The 19,901-nt window shown below is 49.6% G+C and overlaps 1 protein-coding gene across 2 annotated transcripts in view; it reads left to right on the top strand.

Annotated features, from left to right (window-relative positions):
• Positions 1 to 19,901, top strand: part of LOC111151138 (carboxyl-terminal PDZ ligand of neuronal nitric oxide synthase protein) — a 262,208-nt gene that overhangs the window by 136,375 nt on the left and 105,932 nt on the right. The gene's annotated exons all lie outside the window — the stretch shown is intronic.

Here is a 19,901-nt window from a genome sequence, read left to right as displayed (position 1 = left end):
CCAGCTGTGCCTCTGAGAGCCACTGACCTTCCCCAGCTTGTGAACTGGGTACACGAGCACCTGCAGGGCATCCCTGTTAAGGGAGGTTGTGTAGAGAAGCTGTGTCTGGGGGAGTGCAGTGTATACATGACGATGTGCCTGCTCTTTTCCAAAGAGGATTAAAGGTGCCTCAAACAGGTTGTCCCAAGTGCCATTTCCCAAGTGTTCACTCTCCAACTAATCCAGGTTAAGGTCGTCCCTTTGCCCACTTGAGCTGTCTTACCTGCCTGAAAGGAGCGAGGATTGTGACCTCTCGTGTTCTTGGCCTTCCACCGGGACAGTCCTGAGATTACTTGGGGTGCTCCTTGGGATGGAAGTCCAGGACACACCCCGCCTTTAGCTAGAGCCCACTAACAGCTCAAGTTATTTTTCTTTTCATAAAATGAAAGTAAGCAAATTAGGTTGATTTGTTTAGAAACCAGGAATGTTGTAAGAATGTTTTTGCTTGTGTCCTACCTTCACTGAAGAGACGTTTACTGGGTCCTGGGGCTTCAGCGGGGAAGGGAGCAGACCCAGGCCTTGGGCTCCTGGGCAGGGATCTCTACACACACCCAGCATGGCGCGGGGGCGCACTCGTGAACTGTGACAGGTGCGCCGGAGACATAGTAACAGGTGTGATGGGAACCCGGCAGACCACCCTGATGTTCGTTTGGGGGCATCGGGAAGGCTTTCCTGTGGCAGTTTGGTGGAAGCCGTTCCGAACTTTTCTGAGCCGTTTACTGTCTCCTGCAGGCTGACTCAGCTCCCTTTCCCTCCTTCGGGCTGCGTGTCTTCCCTGAGCTCTGCTAGTTAGGGAGCGAGTGATAAATACTCCCATTAGCGCTTTGTGTCTTTCTAAGCTGGTGCTGCCCTCGGGGAGCTCTTAAATCCTCCCCTCTTTAGTAGCCTTCCACGACAGGCCTGGACTCTGCTCCTCACTCTTCCTCCAGGAGGCCCCTAGCTTTTCCTCCCCAAAGGGCCAATTTGTCTGGGGGATGTGGACGGGGGGAGAACAAATCGGTCTCATTGTACCATTCATTTCCCTTTGCCTTGCAAGCTGAAGAAAAGCATCCTGGACAATATATTAATGATTGCAGAAAATATGTTTAAAATAAGCTAAAAATAAAATTCTCACCCTGAATTAAAACATCATTTAATATTTATTGACTATATGCTCCTGGTCTTTTTTTTTCCTCCCCCAATGCATTTGTCATTGAATGATCTATTTCTATGTGTTAAAAAAATTATAACTTTTTTTAAAGAATATAAGCTTTTTAATAGTTAAGAGGTCCATATTAACATCTTTGTGGACTTTTTGTGACTATAGGAAACACATTCAAAATAATCTCTCCTCTGGGGCACCTGGGTGGCTCAGTGGGTTAAGCCTCTGCCTTCGGCTCAGGTCATGATCTCAGGGTCCTGGGATCGAGCCCCGCATCAGGCTCTCTGCTCAGCAGTGAGCCTGCTTCCTCCTGTCTCTGCCTGCCTCTCTGCCTACTTGTGATCTCTCTCTCTCTCTGTCAAATAAATAAATAAAATTAAAAAAAAATCTCTCCTCTGTTCCCAGCTGAAACTGTTCTGCTCTTTCCTCTAGAAATGTTTTTAAACAAAATTGGGGGCACTTGGGCGGCTCAGTCAGTAAGCATCTGCCTTCGGCTCAGGTCATGATCCAGGGTCCTGGAATCGAGCCACACATTGGGCTCCCTGCTCAGCAGGAAGTCTGCTTCTCCCTCTCCCTCTCTGCCTCTTCCTTCTCATGAGCTCTTTCTCTACAATAACATTTTTTTAAAAATTGAATTTTTTGGACCAGGAATGGAAGGTAGGGGGAAGTGCTGTCTCAGACTTCAAAACCTGCCCCAGTGAAGCATGTTCATGCACTTTGCGTGTGGCCCGCGGGCAGGACCAGATTCCTTCGCCAGGATGCAGGAGACGGTCGTTTATGGCGGCTCTCAGTGATGGGACCTGCGGCTGTACAGCACCATGGACCTGCGGGATATCCTGTGCTTCCTTGTCTGTAAAGGAGAAGAGCCTAACAGCCCACCTGGCTCAGAGTCGCATATCCTACAGGGCACGGCCCAGCCCTGGTGTCAGCCGTTGGGGAGGGGCAACAAAGAAGGGAAAACTGCTACGTGAGATGAGTTTGCAAACAGACCTTTGGAGCCCGGAGCCCGCTAGGAAAGCCATTGTCCATGGGAGGCAGGAAGTGGATGAGCAGCCCTCCTCACGTGAGCAGACAGGACCAGCAGAACACTCTGAAAAGGTCTTAAAATGTGTGCATGAGAGACGCAGGAGGAGGAGGAGCAGTAAGATGAAAACAGTTGATTGCGCAAGAATGTTAAAGAAGATTCACGTGGGAATGTATGCAGTGGAAACACAGGGTTTATGGCCAGGGCAGGGGACGAAGACCCGGTGTCTGCTGCAGGCCGGTGTAGCTGAGAAGCCTGCTTTTGCAGCCAGAAGTGAGGCAGCAGAGGGCTCTGAAGGGAGCAAAGCATAGAGGTTGGGCTGAGATGCTGACCGACAGCAAACTCTTTCTTTCTGGGGTTTTCTCCTGATTTTGACAGAGTAGTTTGTCTCCTACCCATCCTTCCACGGTGGCGGCGGGGGGAGACTAGAAAAGCATACACATGCCTATCGTGTGTGTGAATGTGAATGATGCGGGGTCTGTCTGCGGGCTGCTGAGGCTGTGTGTCCTGGGGAGAAGGGAAAGACCGAGAGGTGAGCCTGACGTTAGGTGGTGCGTTTCCCTCACTTTTTTTTGTGGGCTTGTAAGCAGCAGCAATGAGGCTAAACAGGTACACAGAGCTTTCAATGATCTTGCAGAACTGGGGAGATAAACTGTGGGTCTAGGGCTCACCCAAGAGGGGAGGGGTCCTGGTAAACACCCTCCTTTCCCCCCGCCGCTTTCAGCTCGGAGACCCAACAGGTTGTATGTTGGGAGAGAGGACACAGGGGAATAGACCAGCCCTCCCCACGTCGACACGTAGCTTCCAATCAGCGGGGTCGAATCAAGGTGGTGCTGCTTCTCTCCACTTGCTTGCGAAAGGCACGTAATTCCTCTCTGGAGGAAGAGAAGGTTTTTCAGAGCCTTGGCACACTCACGAGCGTTTCACAGACAATGTATTACAGTCAGTGAAACATGACCGGATGTTTGAGCGTCAAATCAAAGGAAACACAAAAGGGAAAACAAAAGGAGTAGACCCGTGCAGGAGCTCCCGGCATTGGAGTTACCACATGGGGGCTTTAACCAGGGGTGATCAGTAATTCTAAGGGGCCAGAGAAGATAGAGGACTTGGGCAGAGAACTGGAGTTGATTAAAATGGATTCCTAGGAATCTGAGAACTAAGATTTCCGTGGAGCAGATACCATCTTAATCCTTTATTTATGTAAAAGATTTATTTTAGAGAGTGAGGGGGAGGGCAGAGAGAGGGAGAGAGCATTCATCCCAAGTGAACTCTACGCAGAGTGTAGAGCATGACACGGGGCTCGATCTCTCGCCCCCGAGCTCATGACCTGAGCTGAAATCAAGAGTCAGACACTTACCTGACTCAAGTTACCCAGACGCCCCATCTTGTTCTTTTATTAAAGATAGGAGTTGGGGTGAAGTTGGGGTCTGGGGCTGATGCTGATGGCTCCGAATGTCCCCAGAAATGTCCCTGGGATGTGTAGCTTGCCTGTGGCTTTGGGGGGAGGGGAGGCAGAGGTCAGTGTGAGAGGAGGAGCCAGGCCTGTGCAGACACAACATCCAGAGCTGTTGATGGAGAGCAGAACCTTCAGTTAGTAAGAGGCTGGCTGGCTGGGTGCCTGGGGTGAGGAGAGGACAGGTCCAAAAAGTTTTTTTTGTTTTCTTTATATATTTTCCTGGGGCCAGGTAGGACTGGCCCCAGGCCAGCTCACTCCGTTTTGGGCTCACCCAAAACGGATGAGCAGCTGCTTTTTATTTTTGTAACTTTTACTTTTTTCTTGTTTTATGATAATTTGTAACATCCGTTATTTTTATTGGCTAGGCTGGTAGGGGCTAGAAGCTAGCTAGCATTTGTTTCCTCTGCCTGTTTTCTCTTCTCTGCGTGTCACCTCTCCCTCTCTTCAGCGGTCACCTGGTCACCCGCCACCCAACAGCAGCTGCTGTGATGATGGCAGGATGGGGTCGTGTCATGGGTAACAGTTCTGCCTTCAGGGAATGGACCATGGGGAGGATGGAAGACGGTATTGGAGAAAAAGACCAGTGGGGAATGGAGGATGTGGGGCACGTGTTCCAAGCCTCGCTGATACTCCGTTTATGACTTGCATATCCGGGACTTCTGTATCCTGGACTTCCCTATCCACAGGGTCTGGGCAGGAGACAGAAACCAGACCGGTCATTTTACCAGGGAAAATGGAATATAAAAATAATAATAATTATTATTTTAAAGATTATTATCTATTTGACAAAGACAGGGAGAGAGGGAGCAAAGCAGGGGGAGTGGGAGAGGCAGAAGCAGGCTCTCCGCCCAGCAGGGAGCCCAATGTGGGGCTGATCCCAGGAACCTGGGATCATGACCTGAGCTGCAGACGCTTAACGACTGAGTCACCCAGGTGCCCTGAATATAAAGAATTATTAACTAGTAAATGAGAACCAATAGCAAGAGCGGTAAAGAGAATTTTAGAGAATATAAGTGCAAATTCTAGCTCTAGGACTAAGAGAGGTTAAAGTAGGAGAGAGAGTCCCCCAACATTGAGATTTCTGTCTCTTGAGGGAGAGTGCATCTGGGGCTCACTGGAGGGTGGAGAAGTCACCAGGGGCCCCAGGAAGACTCAGTGAGGGGAGGATGTTGTGCCACGGGAGTCTCCCACATTCCAGGGGCCAGGAAGCCTCCTGCTGAGCCATGCAAGCAGAACAAAAGCTAGAACCTCTTATTACCGCAGTGTCCTTCCAGCACCCTCTACTGACAAGACCTCACGTTGTGCCAGCTGGCAAAGGAGAAATGTTTACAACAGCTCAGTCCAATAGAGATAGAATGCAAGTCACATATGTGAATTAAAATTTTCTAGGAGCCACATAAGAGAAACAAAAAGAACCAGGTTACATTTGTTTGGAGAATGTGTTCTGTTTACCCCGATGTATCTAAAATGTTATTTCGGTATATAATCAGTATAAGATCAGTATAATCAGTATGAGATATTTCATGCATGTTGTGCTAAGTCTTCAAAGGCCAGTGTTGTGCTCTACCTAGGCACGTCTCTTGTTCACACTGGCCATATTTCAAACGCTGAACACTGTGGTTTGTGGCTACCATTCTGGATAGCACAGTTGGATCCGAAAGCTGGTCATAGCATCATGGATATGCAGCTGAGATACCATAAATTGATAATTGGCTCATAATTATAATAATTATGTGGTCGCATAATGGAATATTGATGTTCTAAAAATTTATAAGAATCTTGGGGGGGGACCTTTATTATGCTAAGTCAAATAGCCTGTAGAATTGTGTATAAATAGAATGCCAATTTTGTAACAACACAACTCCAAAAACAAACTCCAAACAGAAAACTATGTATTAAAAAAAGATAGGGAAATGCACTCAAATATTAACAGTGGTTATCTGTGGCAAGTGATACCGGATTGTTTGGCTTCTTCTTCCTACATTTATGTATTTTCAGGTTCTCTTTATTTTTTTAATTTCAATTCAATTAGCCAACATACAGTACATCATTAGTTTCAGATCAGATTCTCTTTAATGAGCACACAGTTCACTTAAAATCCATGCTCTTGTGGCTCAGAGGCTTATGGGGACCCAGGCCCTTGGGCTTCAGTTGATCACTGTTGAAATGGGATGGACTCCAATGAGGGTGTGAACCCAGCTTTGTAAGGTGCAAGACTTACCCTCTTCTCAGTTTGAAGAGTCATGACCAGGAGTCCTGAAGGTGGCGGAAACCTTGATCTCTGAATTTCCGAATAGGAGAAGGTTTATGTTGCTTCTGTTAAAAGCTGCTTGGTAATGGCTGTTGTTGGAATGCTTGTCATTGTTCATTTCCTTTCTTCCTCTTGGGGATCAGGGAATTAAAAGGCCGTTATGGAACTGATTTATTTTGCCTCTTCTGTAGAAAGCATTTCATCCCTCTGCTGTGTCATAAAAAATAGAAGTTCTTTTTTCTTCTCCTCAGGGAAGCCGAAGATGGGGAATGTTGTGATCTCTTGTGCTGTATGTGTGGGGTTCACGGACACAGCTGCAGGACCATTTCGGGGAATTGGACATTTTGCGGGGCTCTCTTGTGTCCTGCGTCTGTTAGCCTGCCTCGGCTTTCTGCTGGTCTAGCTTCGAAAGGGTGAAGGTCCGTGAGACCAACTTGGAATCTGACTGTATAAATTTTAAAGAAGCAAACGCTTTTAGACTTTATTACGAACCAGATACAGTTGTTAAATATTCGTCATGACTACCTTCCTCTAATCCTTGTGATAACCCTATGATGTGTGGGCACGACTGCTTCATTTCCTACAAGGGAAACAAATGCTTCGAGGTTAGGGAACTTGCTCTAGGTCACTTTAAGTAGTAAGAGGAGGCAGCAGAATTATATTTACACAGTCTGGCTTCAGAGTCTGGGCACTTATGAATTAAGCCAGTGTAGTGGTTCTCAGACTTGTGCCTTGGAGTCTGCTTGTGTGAGTTTGAGGGTGTCTCTGGAACAGGGTGGGTTTAATGAAGCAAGGATGGGAAGGTACATTGGGCTTACAGAGTGAAGGCATTGAGTGCCCTATCTTACTCCATAGATGGTGGAAAGTCAGTAGGTTTTGGTCAGGGGAAAGCTGCTGGACATTGTTGGTGCTGTACTCTAGGACTGTCTCCTAGTAGACCTTTTTCTCTTATGAAGTCAGCGGGGTCATTTTGGCCTCCTTTCTCCCCAGCTTCTGAACCCCTCCTGAGCAGAGCCTGTCTGTCCTTCTCTCTGTTCCCGGCACCATGTTATGTCCCTGTCCTTCCCAGTTTATACCTTCCTGTAAGATGTTGCTGCCCTGCTCTCTGTGATCCCAGTCCAACTGGAAAGAGCTATGTCACGGGAGGAGTGGCTGCTGCTAGAAGTCTCGAGCCTGTTCCAGAAAGTGCATGTGTCCCCAGTCATCTGTAGAAGAACTCCCACCCCCCAACACATACCACCCTCTGTCCTTGGCCAGTTGGAGTGGTACATCTGGATTTGTGCAGGAAAACAGGCCATTCCTTCTGGGGTCCCCCAACTGCACCCCAACTCTAGCCCCTTCTGCTGCTTCCAGTGCTGTTTTGGTAGGATGCATGGCAGCCTGAGTCTGCCGGTAACAGACTCAGGCTACCTGTCCCCATAGATTGGGGCTACGACTTTTTGGTTTAAATCTGAGAATTCCTTTAGTAAGTCCTTAATACATGGGGAATAGATGCAACACGGGGGAAAGTTTGCCTTTCACACATCTTACAACCCTCTGTAGACTTGTCAGCTATCGTGAAGTTAGACCCTGGGCCCTTGTTTCTGAGAGCTTTCCCATCATGGAGAGGTTCCCGCAGCTTACATGAATTTGCACCGACTCCTAGTTGTCTCCCTGCAACAGAGCATTTTTCTCCCTGTCTTTGTTGGATGGCATATGTAGCAAGCAGCCTTGGCCCTCCTGTGCCTCTGCTTGGTTAGCGTCCCTAACCCAGAGAAGCCTGTCCCGGCCTCCTCCTCCTCCTCCCCCTCCCCGGCCCTCATCCTCGGGCACACCTGTGTGGGTGCCGCTGCTGGGAGCTTGGTCAAGGCTGAACTGTCAAAGGCTTTTGCTGGCTTGTGTTTCAGATTCTTGGAGCATGGTCAGCAGTGCAGAAGCGTGCCCCATGGGGAGATCAAAGCTTTGGTGGCTGGATGGGTACAGACATTGCTCTGCTTAATTAAAACCAGGCCTGCATGCGTGCCCATGCCTGTGCCCGTTGAAGGCCCAAAGGCGGTCACACAAAGGTGACGGCAGTTAATCCCTGGCCTGCTGGCCTTGGAGGAGGGCTAGCCCGCCTCACCCCTTCCCAAGATACCGCACACAGACACATAGGCATACGTGTGGGCTTGTCCTTGGCCTATACCTCTCTCTCATCGGCTGAACGAATCCTAGAGATAGACTGAGCACTGGAGGGGACATGCAGGTCCTTTGGGCCCATCTGGTAGAGATCAGAACTGAGGCTAGAAGGATCCTCAGGGTGGGTTGGGAATAGAGCCTGTATAGTTCATGTCCCTTCTCCTTGTCCCAGCATAATATCATGAGGCAAATGACGTGTTGTGTAGCTTCTCATTCCAAAGATATTTATCTATCACCTGCTGTGGGCCAAGGTCTTTCGTATTCTGGATTTCATTCTGGACCTGCTCATCTGGCTCCTTTCCATCTTAAGTGCTACAGGACGGTTCAGCCTCGTGATCCCTCTGCAGGTAGCTCTCCCGCTACCCAGGCGGCAGATTTGAATTCCTACCCTATCAGGCCCTGTGCTAACGTTTCCTCGTTTACTCAGCCCAAAGGCAGCCATATACTGAGCCCTGATAAATGCCCGAATCTGTGTCCGATGCTTTGCAGAGCTGTCTCACTTAATCGTCTGAGAAGTATTTTTAGGGAACCCATCGCTCACAATAGGCCATTTGTACTGTGCAGCCTAGGGGCTGCGAGCTCGAGCAGTGTGCCCAAGGACACCCGGGAGAAGCTACAGGACCATCTTAACTTTACCCTATCCACCCACCTGGCGTAAAAGCACATGCTTCCTCTTGCCCTTGCGTTTGACCCTGCTAAGCTCCGAGGAGGTGGGGCAAGTCTGTCTGTCTGGTCTTCCGCCGCCTCTCTCCATCCTTCTAGAAAAGAGTATCCAACCTTTTGTTTGTTTCTGGTGGGACTTATTCTTCATTCTCTTTCCTTTAGATTCTCACTATTTAGAGATGGAGTCTCTCATTGGAAACCCACAGCCCCGAGGCCGGCCCACCGATTTCAGCGAGACTGGCAGGTTCAAGGCCCCATTCACCAGCTTGCTCTGATGCAGATCCTGCTGGCTCCCTCACCCATCCCCCTCCCCAGCGGGGCGGGTTCCTGTAGCTAAATCACTGGTTATTTGGGAGTGAAGTGGTATCATCTGGATGGTAACGTGTTCATCAGGGCCTCGGCTTACCCTTGACCTTCAAAGAAACGCAGTGATCCGTGTATGGGCTATGGAATTCGTCTTGGTGTCTGGGGAGAGGGTGGTGACTTAAACCAGCTTATTTCCCTCTTACTGCTGAGACCAGCCCACCTTTGCTGGGGAGGATTCTTGACTCTTCCCTTCGTGGTAGGGACTCCTGAACCAGTCTTTTCAGGAACTTTGGCCTGAAAGTTGCGATCAGTCCCTCAGGAGTAAGACCTCTGTTGTTCTTTGGGCAAATTCTTATTCAAGGCAGAGGGCCATGGATCGTGTTGGTGGAATCCATTTTCTAATGTTGACTTCAACCTAGTAAAGCCCTCTTTAAGCCATTTACCTCTAACATGGGCCATGGGAAGGCAGTGCATCTGCTGGGACGAGAGGTCAGGAGGGTGGGATTTGGTTTCACGTCCTGCTAATCCTGCCCTCACCCAAGGCCTTAGGCCAGCCACTTTCTGTCCCTGTTCCCCTATTTTGCACTGAGATTCACATGAGCATTAAGGCCCACTGGGGACCAATCCCTTTTTCAGTGTGGAGCCTGGTTTGGTGAGGATGCTGGTCAATTTTGATTTTTAAGGCACACAGGACTGTGGATTACCTCTGCCTGAAATTCCACGGCAATTGTCAGTTGGCCTACAAGAATGAAAACGAGACCTAAAGAACTAAAGCGTTATAACTAAGTCCTTCATTAAAAGAATGCTCAACTCAAGTGAACACAGACCACCCGTTCTAACATGCCATCGGCCAGCCCGCTTAAATTTAGGGAGACTTGGCAGAGAAAGGTTTAGCTTTGTATCTTGCAAAGTGGAAGCGGACACTGCACATAAAAACTGATACTGTTGCTGTTACTGGTGTTCTCCCCGTGAAGCCCAAGTGTGGCTTTACACATTGGCTGTGGTTGGCAATGGCGTCTACGGTAGGAAGAAGGTAAGGGATTGGAAGGATTTCATCAGAGCAGCCGCTCTCTTCCGTGATCTCCATTTAACTTACTTGCTAGTCTCCATCCCTTTTACAAAATGCATTAATGGCTACTGTATGCTCTATGCCCATGTTATTTTTGTGTGCACAGTAATTCCCCTCCATTAAGGCTGAGTGCGAAGCAAGAGTCCATTGTGCAAGTTGCTGTTACCTGTTTGCAACAGTAAATTTGCTGTTGTAACTTGAGTAACTTGATCATGACATAAATGGAATGAGTGGGAGGATAGATAGCTAACATGCATTGAGCACCACTGGGTGCTAGACACTCTTCCAAGTGCTTAACACCTAATCACCTCTAATTGCTGTGTTAATGAAACTAAGTTGAGGGTTTCCAACAAAATTGGTAAAAGTGAGTTGCTACAAAAGAAATTGCTGGTGAGCTAGGTACAAAGACAATGGCAAGAGTTAAAAAGTTGAAAGGAGAGAAGGGGTCTGCGTCCAGCAATCTTTGTGTCTTACTGTGTGATGTCTTCAAGTTCTTCATCCACTTGGAAGAAAGCAAACTAGAAATCTGGGTCAGTATTATTTATGCAAGGAAGACTTTGGGTAATTAATCTGTGGACCCATACCTAAAGGACAGATCACCAATAGGCTCAAAAATATTAGTAAACCTATGTTTATATACTTATGTTAAAATGCTCAAGGTATGTCCATTTTGTTTTGTTTTGGTGATTCATGGCTTTAACATCTGTTTTAACTAATGGACCATAATAGTCTTGATAAGAAGTCTTTTGCTATAAAAGTCACTGAAGCCCAAACAGATACGAGCCCCAGATGGCTCCAGTCCGTACGCAGGTGCCCACAGGTGGGCTGCTCAGGCTCCTCTTTGGAATGAGTCTCTGAAGTAACCATTGTGGCCCACGGATCATGTTCTCTTACTACAAGTCCCTTTCCCCCGCCATCAGTTAAAGTGGGTCAGATTGGATTTTAGCCTGTCAACTGTATCCACAACTTGGTGGACTAAGTCTGAGGACGTTTTGGAGCTCTGTTTCAAGGGCAATACAATTTGGCGTAAGAAAACACCGACTGCCCTTTGGTGCCTGTCCCAGAAGGGGTCGACTTCCCGTGGTCAGCTCCTTGGCGGATGGGAAGGGCAAGCACTTGCACACCCACGTGTATGTATACCCAGGCTTGGGGTCAGCGAGCCTACGGGCCAGGGGCTGGGCTCTGAGCTTTAAGGACACAAGAAAATACCTGGTGTGACCACTGCCCTCAAGCTGGGATATGTGTCTAGAGGAGCCCCCTACAACTGGCTGAGCCAGATGGAGTGTCAGGAGCCATTGGAAGGACGAAGACAGCAGGAGGGGCTCCTGGAGGGAGAGCAGCGGAGCAGCATGGTAACGACACAGAGGAATTAGACAACCCAATGACAATAACTGAGGGAATCATCCGCTTTCAAAGAGCTTTTATGTTTCTCTGATGTTATTCTCAGAATAGTTGCAGGGAGTAGAATGACCCCCTTGACTGCTCACCGACTCTCGGGACACAGATGAAGAGGGAAGGCAGCTTGTGTCTGACGTGGAACCAGGGCTTGGACCAGGCTTCCCGGTGTGTACATGGTTCTGCTCCCAACGCCAGGCTTTGCAGCTTCTAGCGCACTCGCTCCCCTCCCTGCCCCCGGAGTGACACATTGAAACCAGCCCCTTAACTGCCCAGGTTACATTGTCTTATTGCTTTACTGTCTCCTTTTTAAGAAGCTGCAGCTATCACCAGCTACTAAATGTGGGGCCTCACTGACCTCTGGGACTGAATGGTGTGTGCGTGTCCCCTGCCTGCTCACCCGGCAGGTGGCTCGGGATTCCTGTCATCTGGCTCTGGGCGACAGTGGCTGGGGCAGCACCCTTAACCGGCACTCTCTGAACCCTTCAGGGAAATCTTAGGTAACACATTCTCTCCACTCCGGGGCAGACTGAGCTGGGCACTCGGCAGCTCCCTGCTGCTTAATAGGGTGGCGTTTGCAGAGGTAAAGCCACCTGGATGGAGGGTCCTTACAGCAGAGTGCTTATTCCCGCTGGAGCCTGAACTCCACTGTGTGAGCAAAGGATCTGGAAGCTTCCCTCCCCATTCCTCGTACTCAGAGCAAACCCCACAATGCATCGGTGACAAGTCAGCATGTGTTGTTGAGGGCTTTGTGTTTATACCGGGGCCCTGGAAGACGTAAACAAGCACAGGGGAAGAGTACAAGGCCGTGGTCCGTCCTTCATGGTCCATTCATTCATTCACTTAAGAAAGATTTACTGAGCAGCTCTGAAGTGCGGAGTGGTGTGCTAGGTATTAGAGATTCCATTTGGAGCAGCTGTGGCCATGGCCTGGTGGAGTCCTCCTTCTGGAGGGACACAGACAAGGGCTGATTGCACCGGAGTGTGATAAATGCCGTGGGTGCTCACGAGAAGTTGGGCAGCTGTGTGTGGTTTTGTTGGTGGGGTGTGGGGTGCTGTTCACTGGCTGTTGGCTGAAGGTGTGAGTAGAGGCCAAAATCCAGTCCATCCCCCTCTCAAGACACTGCTGCCTTGGGGTAGGAGAGCATTTTTGTAAGCGACAGAAGGACCCTCAGGAACCAGCAGTGTCCTTGACTGGAAAGACACCTGAACTAGAGTTGCAGGGAGAGAGTAAGCTTGGAAGGAAACATTTGAGCTGAGACTGGAAAGATGACTAGGAATTAGCCACGGGGTGGGGTGAGGGGTACAGAGGAGAGATGGGAAAGAACATTCCAGGCAGTGTCCTAATTTCCAGCACTGGGATGGTAGTTAGCACGAGCCGGCTGCTGGTCTGAGGGCTTTAAGTTGATCCTCGTAGGAGGAAGTTGCACGTGGAACAGCGCTGAAGTGAAAGAAAACACGGCATGTTTTGGATTCTGGAGGGTGTCCATTGTGGGTAGAGCATGGAATTCAGAGGGAAAGGGGATCCGTGAAGGTGGGGCCAGTGCCTGCAGCTCATCATGTTGCGCCACCCTTGCTGTGTGCTGGGTCCCCGGAACATGCAGTGCACAGTGACACGTTTTGCCCTCAACACAACCCTGTGGGGCAGGTATTATCTTATCCTCAGGCAGATGCAGATGAGACCAAGGAGGATGGAGTAACCTGCCCAGGCTAGCCTGTAGAAGGGGAGAGACAGACTCACAGTAAGACACCAGGTTTGGTCCCCACACTGCCCAGCCAGGAGAGTGCGAGCCCGAGACAGGCTGCCAAGAGCCTACTGGGCAGCGGGGAGGAAGGAGAGCCAGCCAGATGGGGTGACGGATCTCAGCGTGGGCAGGAGGGCAAGCCGTGCCCCTCTGTGGACGTGGATGGGCCACGTGGTGCCATCGCGAGTCTTTCCCAACAACTAAGGGACAATAAAAATCCGTCCTCATAAATGACCGCTTATACCTAAACACAATCCTATGAAAGTTGGATGTAGTATCCACTGTGGCCGTGGGGAGGAAGAAGAGTCTCCAGGGAAGTAAAAAACAAAAACAAAAAACAAAAGACAAACAGATCCTCACTCTGTAAGCTCATTTGTTCATTCACTCAGCATCTATTTCTTGAGCATCTCCTAAAAGCCAGAAGCTCGGTGAGGCGTGATGGGTAATACGCAAAGCCATTCTCTGACCCTGAGTGGACGGGTACTTTGAAAGTTAAACAGGTCAGTGCATGGATTTAAAAATGTGTCTGCAAAATCTTTGACACTCGTGTCAGGGAGAGAAATGAGATCTGTGACTGCCCCTGCCTGGATCCTAGGCTGACCTTAGGGGCTCCCCGATTGCCCATAGATCGCTGTGGAGACACTAGACTTCTGAGGCTGGTTTCCAAACAAGACCAGACATCTATCCCTCACTGTGAGGGGACCCAGCTGCCAAGGAGCCCAGCTAGCCTCCTCCAGCCAGGCCGGAGAGGCCACGTGCAGACACTCTGGTCGACAGCTCCCGCTGGGCTCCGGTCAGTAGCCAGGGCCGTCTGCCAGCCTTGTGAGCGGGCCATCTCGCACGCCCGGCCCAGGCTGACCTTCAGGTTACGGCAGCTCTAGCCAGCCTCCTGCGCCAACGCCATGAGAGCCTCAAGCAAGAACCGTCAGCCCAGCCTCTCCCACGTTCCCAACCCACGAAGGCAGAAACCAAATAAAAAGATGGTTACGGTATTAGAGATGTTTTGAGTCATTGTTTAGAAAGCATCTGGAAGAGTCCGCCACCGGGAGCCGAGGGAGGCAGCACCTCCAGGCACCCAGCGGACGTCGGGCTCAGATCCTGCGAGAGCGCGCCGGTCCGACAGTGAGTGTCCGCATTCCAGCTGCCTCTCTGCTTTTATTGCGAACTGGTCTTCGGGAAGGAGGGGGTGGGCAGAGGTAGAAGAGAACAAGTGAAAACGGACAATGTAATTCAGAGGTCTTGATTTTTGCTGCTCTGGGTTGGAGCTGACAGCCGCCGCTCCGCACGCACCCACGCACCCACGCACCCAGCCGGCGGGCTGGGGGCCTGATTAAGTTACAGGCATCCCTGACGGAGCCTACTGTGCTCCGTCTTTAAGCCGGTCACGAGTGGTGCTCTCGGCTTTATTCAGGTCTGACACCTGCTCCAAGTGTTTGCAGACGCGTCTGCAGGGTCTTCGCCTTGGGCTCAGCCGTGGAGTAGTTGTGGCTCAGACGGGGGTTGAGAGGGGGTTAAAGGCGTGCTGCTCCGAGTCCCCCACGAGCTGGGGTAGTGCGAGGCACGTGAGGTGAGGGTGAGGGGCGCTGGGGAGGGGCTGTGGTCTGAGATTGTGTCCCATAAGAGGCCAAGGCGTTCGCTTCCTCCATTCTGGGTCCCACCTTTGCTCCCCGCTTCCTCGCGGTTAGGCCTATGGGACGCCTTCCGTTGTCACAGAAGAGACACGGGGAGAGGTGGCCGTTGGTGAATAACGGGTCCCACCCGTTGCCCTCACCCTGCTGGGAAGGAGCAAGGAGTCCACAGTTCCCTCATTGTTGCAGGAAGAGCAAACCTCTCTTCCCCGCCGGGCTGGCCTTGCTTCTCTCCATTCTCTGTCCATTATGGCGGAAGTCGTGTTGTTTTCACCAGAAATATCTACAGGCAGCTCTGGGAATTGCTTCTGGGAGACCGGGTGCTCCCGGTGAGTCTCCTCTCTTAATTAATGTTTCTAATTTTTAGTCATTTTGAAATGAAAGAACTTTACCCCTGGGCTGTCTGAGATGCTTGCTGTCGGTACGCTCTTGCCGAGACCCAGAGGAGCAATTTTCAATCTCATTTAACCCGCACAGCAGCTATTGTAAGAGCTGGTGCAGGATCTTCTTCACCCCACAGGGCGGGAGTGACAGAAACCTGATCCACATTCAGTGTCTGTACTGCCGGGGCCCACAGGGAAGCCTCTTGTTTTCCTGAGGTGAGTCCCGGGGTCCTTCAGGAGCTGACTCTTCCTCCTGTCAGAGCCCTGTCTGGATTTTCAAAGAAACTGTCATGGACACCATCTCCCTTCTGAGCTGGGGACTGGCTCTGCAGGGCACACGGGCCCTGGAAGGCTCTCACCTGCCTGCTGTGAGAGTCACGCCTGCGCTTCGTGGAGCTCGTGTTCCTCATGGAAGCTGGGCCGGTGGGTGGAACGGAGGGCAGGTGGGGGTCCAGCTCCGTGGGGCAGGTTCTCTTCAGGGAGCACCTGTTGGGAAAGTCCGGCAGCCTGTGTCATCTCCCCACTCTCTGTTGAGGCAAGGTCCCTGCTGAGGCCAGTAGTTGATCCCCATCTTTTCAAGTAGAGTTGACACACAATGTGGTGTGAGTTTCGGGTGGACATTGTGATTTGACAGCTCTGTGTTACGCTGTGCTCATGTGCGTGGCCGCCATCTGTCACCGTGCAGCGCTATCGCAATACAGTGGACTGTGTTCCCTCTCCTGTGCCTTTGATCTCTTCATTCCATGACTGGAAACCTGCACCTCCCATGCCCCTTCCCCCATGGCAACCACCCGTGTGTGGGTCCCCTTCCCCCTTTTTCGGACACTTTCTCAGACACTCTTCCCTCGAACCAACCTTAGTCACCATCTGTTAACCTGGAAGTGTTGAAAACCTAAGGCCCATTTCATGGCTGCTCCAAGTTCTGTGGGTTCTGAACGAACAGTCACAGGATTGTATTTGTTTGCAACTGGTGGAGGACTTCAAGGTAATTTAGGTTAAGCCTTGCATTTTACAGATGAGCAATTTGGGGTTTTGAGAAGTTTGGTGCTTTGCCTGAGGATATATGCCTATTTAGCAATAGAGCTTCGAGAATCCTCTTAGGTTTCCTGCTCTTAGATCAGTATTTGCTTTGCATTCTATTGCTTGACCTAAAAGCAGTACCTGCCAATGGATTTAAGGCAGGGCTTCCACATCATTCTTTGTTGTGGGGGCTGACCTGTGCTTTGTGGACCTTCAGCAGCATCTCTGGCCTCTACCTTCCAGGTCTCAGGAACAACTCTTTCCCCACCCAGTTGTGAGAAGCAAAAATGTCTCTAGACTTGGCCAAAAGTTCTGTGGGGGGCTGAGATGTTCCCTGACGAGAACGGCTTTAAGTTAGTGTGTCTTTTAAGGATTGATTTATTTGTGAGAGAGCAGGAGGGTGTGTGTGTGCATGTTGGGGGTGGGGAGAAGGGCTGAGGGAGAGCAAGAATCCCAAGCAGGCACCACGCTCAGCGCAGAACCTGATGTGGGGCCCGATCCCATGACCCCAAGATCATGACCTGAGCCGAAATCAAGAGACAAATGCTTAACCGACCCAACCCCTCAGGCACCCCAAAGTTAGCGTATCTTTAAAGAAACAGACTTATGTTCACTCATCCTAGTAGTGTGTGAGTGTAAAGCAGACAAGCAGCAGGCAGGGATTTGAGAAGACACGAGGCTTTCCAATGAGCTGTGACTAGACCGGCTCCTGGGGTTTCAGACTGTATTGCCTGTGCCCTCACCTCCGTGTTTAGACTGTGATGCCACCAGAAGGAGATTCTGGCTGGGTGAGGGAACAGTTAGAGGAAATCAGTAGGATATTTGGTCTATTAAGGGAAACACTCACGACAGACATTCTTGTATAAGAGCCTTGTCTCCAGAATACGTAAAGGACTTAAAGTCGCCAGCAACCAAGCAAGTGACCCATTTTATTTTTTTTTTAAGATTTTATTTATTTGAGAGACAGAGAAGAGAAAAAGCATGAGAGGGGGGAGGGTCAGAGGGAAAAGCAGAGTTCCGATGTGGGACTCGATCCCGGGACTCCAGAATCATGACCTGAGCCAAAGGCAGTGGCTTAACCAACTGAACCACCCAGGCGCCCCAAATGACCCATTTTAAAAGGCGGGCAAAAAATTTGAACAGACACGAAACCAAAAAAGATGACAAGACCATGACAAGATGTTCAGCATCATTAGTCCTTTGGAAAATGCAGGTTAAAACAAAAGGATATGCCACCATTTCACGTAAGGGTGGCCAAAATCGGAAAGACGGTTGCTGTCAAGTGTTGGGGAGGCTGTGGAAGTTCTGGAACCCTCACACACTGCTAGTGGGGATGGGAAGAGGTACAACCACTTTGGAAAATGGCTGGGCAAATGTTAAACATACACCTACCATGTGGTCCAGCCTTTCCACCTCTAGGCATTTCCCCGGGAGAAATGCAAGTGCACATCCATTGTACATTCATGGCAGCTTTAGCGCAGTGACCCAAACTGGAAACAGCCTAGATGTCCATCAGCCATTACTTTTTCAACCTTGCATTGTGAGTGAGACATTTTCACATCCTGCCAAACAGATCAAGTTCAGTAAAGAAATGGATCAGATTGAGAGCATCTGTTTGGGTCCAGATACTGACTTGCTTTTTGAGTGTGTCTGTGTGTCATTAGAGTAAGTCAAGTGACACTTCTGTTCTTTCTGGTGATGGAGTTTGGCAGTGGAATTGGTAATCTTTCCTCTGTAGTCCCAGATCGGCTATTTTAATGGGCTGCTAGATGATGATGGTTTCTTTAAATATCAAGATTTAAAAGATCACACCTAGCTTTAAAAACTAGCTCTGTTAATGCATTTTATTTATACAACATTAAAACATTTAGGGAGTAAAGATGTTCTTGGTCACTGTAACTCCTCTTAAAGATGGCAGGCCAGATGCCCTTATGGCTAGAATTCTTCCAAAGAATCAAGAGTTGGGAACCAAGAAAAGAAAGTATTTCAGGGGAGGGTAGAGTGATAATTCCTGCCCCAGAAATAGCCAAGATTTCTGTGATGTGTGTGGGTGGGTTAAGACTCGCTTTAGAATCCATTTTTAAAATTTAATATATATTTTTGAGTCCCTGATAGGTCTTGGGCATTGAGATCCATAAAGGAAGTAAGACACCATCCAGTCTTGTCTTTAAAGATGTCATAGTCCAGTCAAGAGAAAGACAAGTCTGTGCGCAAGGACAGTCCGGAATGATGAATGCCACAGTGGAGAAGGGCATTTGGTGCTGCTAGCAGAGCACACCCAGATCATTAATAAAAAGTGAGGTGGGGGTTGATCAGGAAATGCTTCCGCATTCCTCCTAGATACCCTAGCTTGGTGCTGGGTGTTCGAGCATGGGGACCAAAAGTTACTAGTAAAAGATATGGTTCTTGCTATCAGAGATTTTAGTCTAGCGGAGATAAAGTTAGTATGCATGGGACTAAGATGGCCATGTGTTGAGACGGTGTAAGGTGTTGGAAGCAGTCCTGCGATGAGTGGCAAGAGAATTTGATTCTGGCCCGGACTCTGCCCCCATGTGGCTCTTGACCCCGGGACAAGTCACTCAACGGCTCTCTGGGCCTCAGTCTTTTTAACTCTAAGAGGAGAAGCCAGGAGAGCAATGTATGCTATGTCAGGTACTTTCTAGGTCTCTCCACGTTGTAATGTGTCGAGGGGAGATCTAGGGAGAGCTTGACCAGTTTGTTCTCATTGGAGAGATCTGCCTCGGTGAAGCTCTGGTTGAAGAGAAATGCCATCCGTTATTAGGGTGGGCAAACTCTGGGAGTGAGATTTTTAAAGCTCTGAAGACTTTTTGTGGGAATCCTGTTTAAAGCTAAAGCAAAGGGTGAGTCTTCCCTGCTGGAACCAAGAGCGTTGGTCCCTTTGGCCTCTGTCCTTCAGTAACCCCTTTTTGATTGTGTGGTCTTGACTTGGCTTTGGATTCCTGATCATTATCAAGAGGGACCTACACCCAAGATCTAGAACACCTAGCATGTTCTCTCTTGTCCTGGGGCCTTCCCTCCTGGCATGTAGGATTAGCTAGTGCCACCAGTCCATGATTGGACAGACGTTTGCTCCTCTTGCTTCTTTCTTTCTTAATCCCTCCTGTCTGACGACATGGCAGGACATGTGCTCCTGATCTAAGAGTGTCCCAACAATGCACAGCACTGTTATTTGAAAGAAAAACATAAATAAGGAACTTGTACAGAATTGGAGGAACTGAATTGCATATTTTTTTCTCTGCCCCATCCGGTGCGCCTGAATGCCTCCTTTGAGGCGCTCACTTCCTGGAGCAGACCTGAAGGACCGCAGGTCTACCTGGCAGCTTGGCGAGCGCTTGTGGTGATGGATTTCCAACTTGGTGTCTTTCTAAAGGGTGTGGAAGACATGAAGATGTTCTAGATTGGGGTAGCAGCAGTGAATTGTTTCTGCTCTCCTTTCTACTTCTGGACTCCAGATCTTTTCCAGCTCCCATTCGTTACCCTAAATTCAATGTACGGGGTTCAACAATGTACCTGCCATACTGATTCCTTGTTTTCCTCCAGACAGTATCTGGTGGCCATCCACGGTCTTCCAGAGAGTTTCTCCTCTAACTTCAACAGCTTATTC

The sequence above is a fragment of the Enhydra lutris genome, unplaced genomic scaffold (assembly GCF_002288905.1).
Source record: "Enhydra lutris kenyoni isolate GAN:26980312 unplaced genomic scaffold, ASM228890v2 scaffoldscaffold25, whole genome shotgun sequence".
Taxonomy (NCBI): Eukaryota; Metazoa; Chordata; class Mammalia; order Carnivora; family Mustelidae; genus Enhydra; species Enhydra lutris.
Note: the sequence above shows the minus strand (reverse complement) of the source record. Positions and strands in the feature narration are given on the sequence as shown.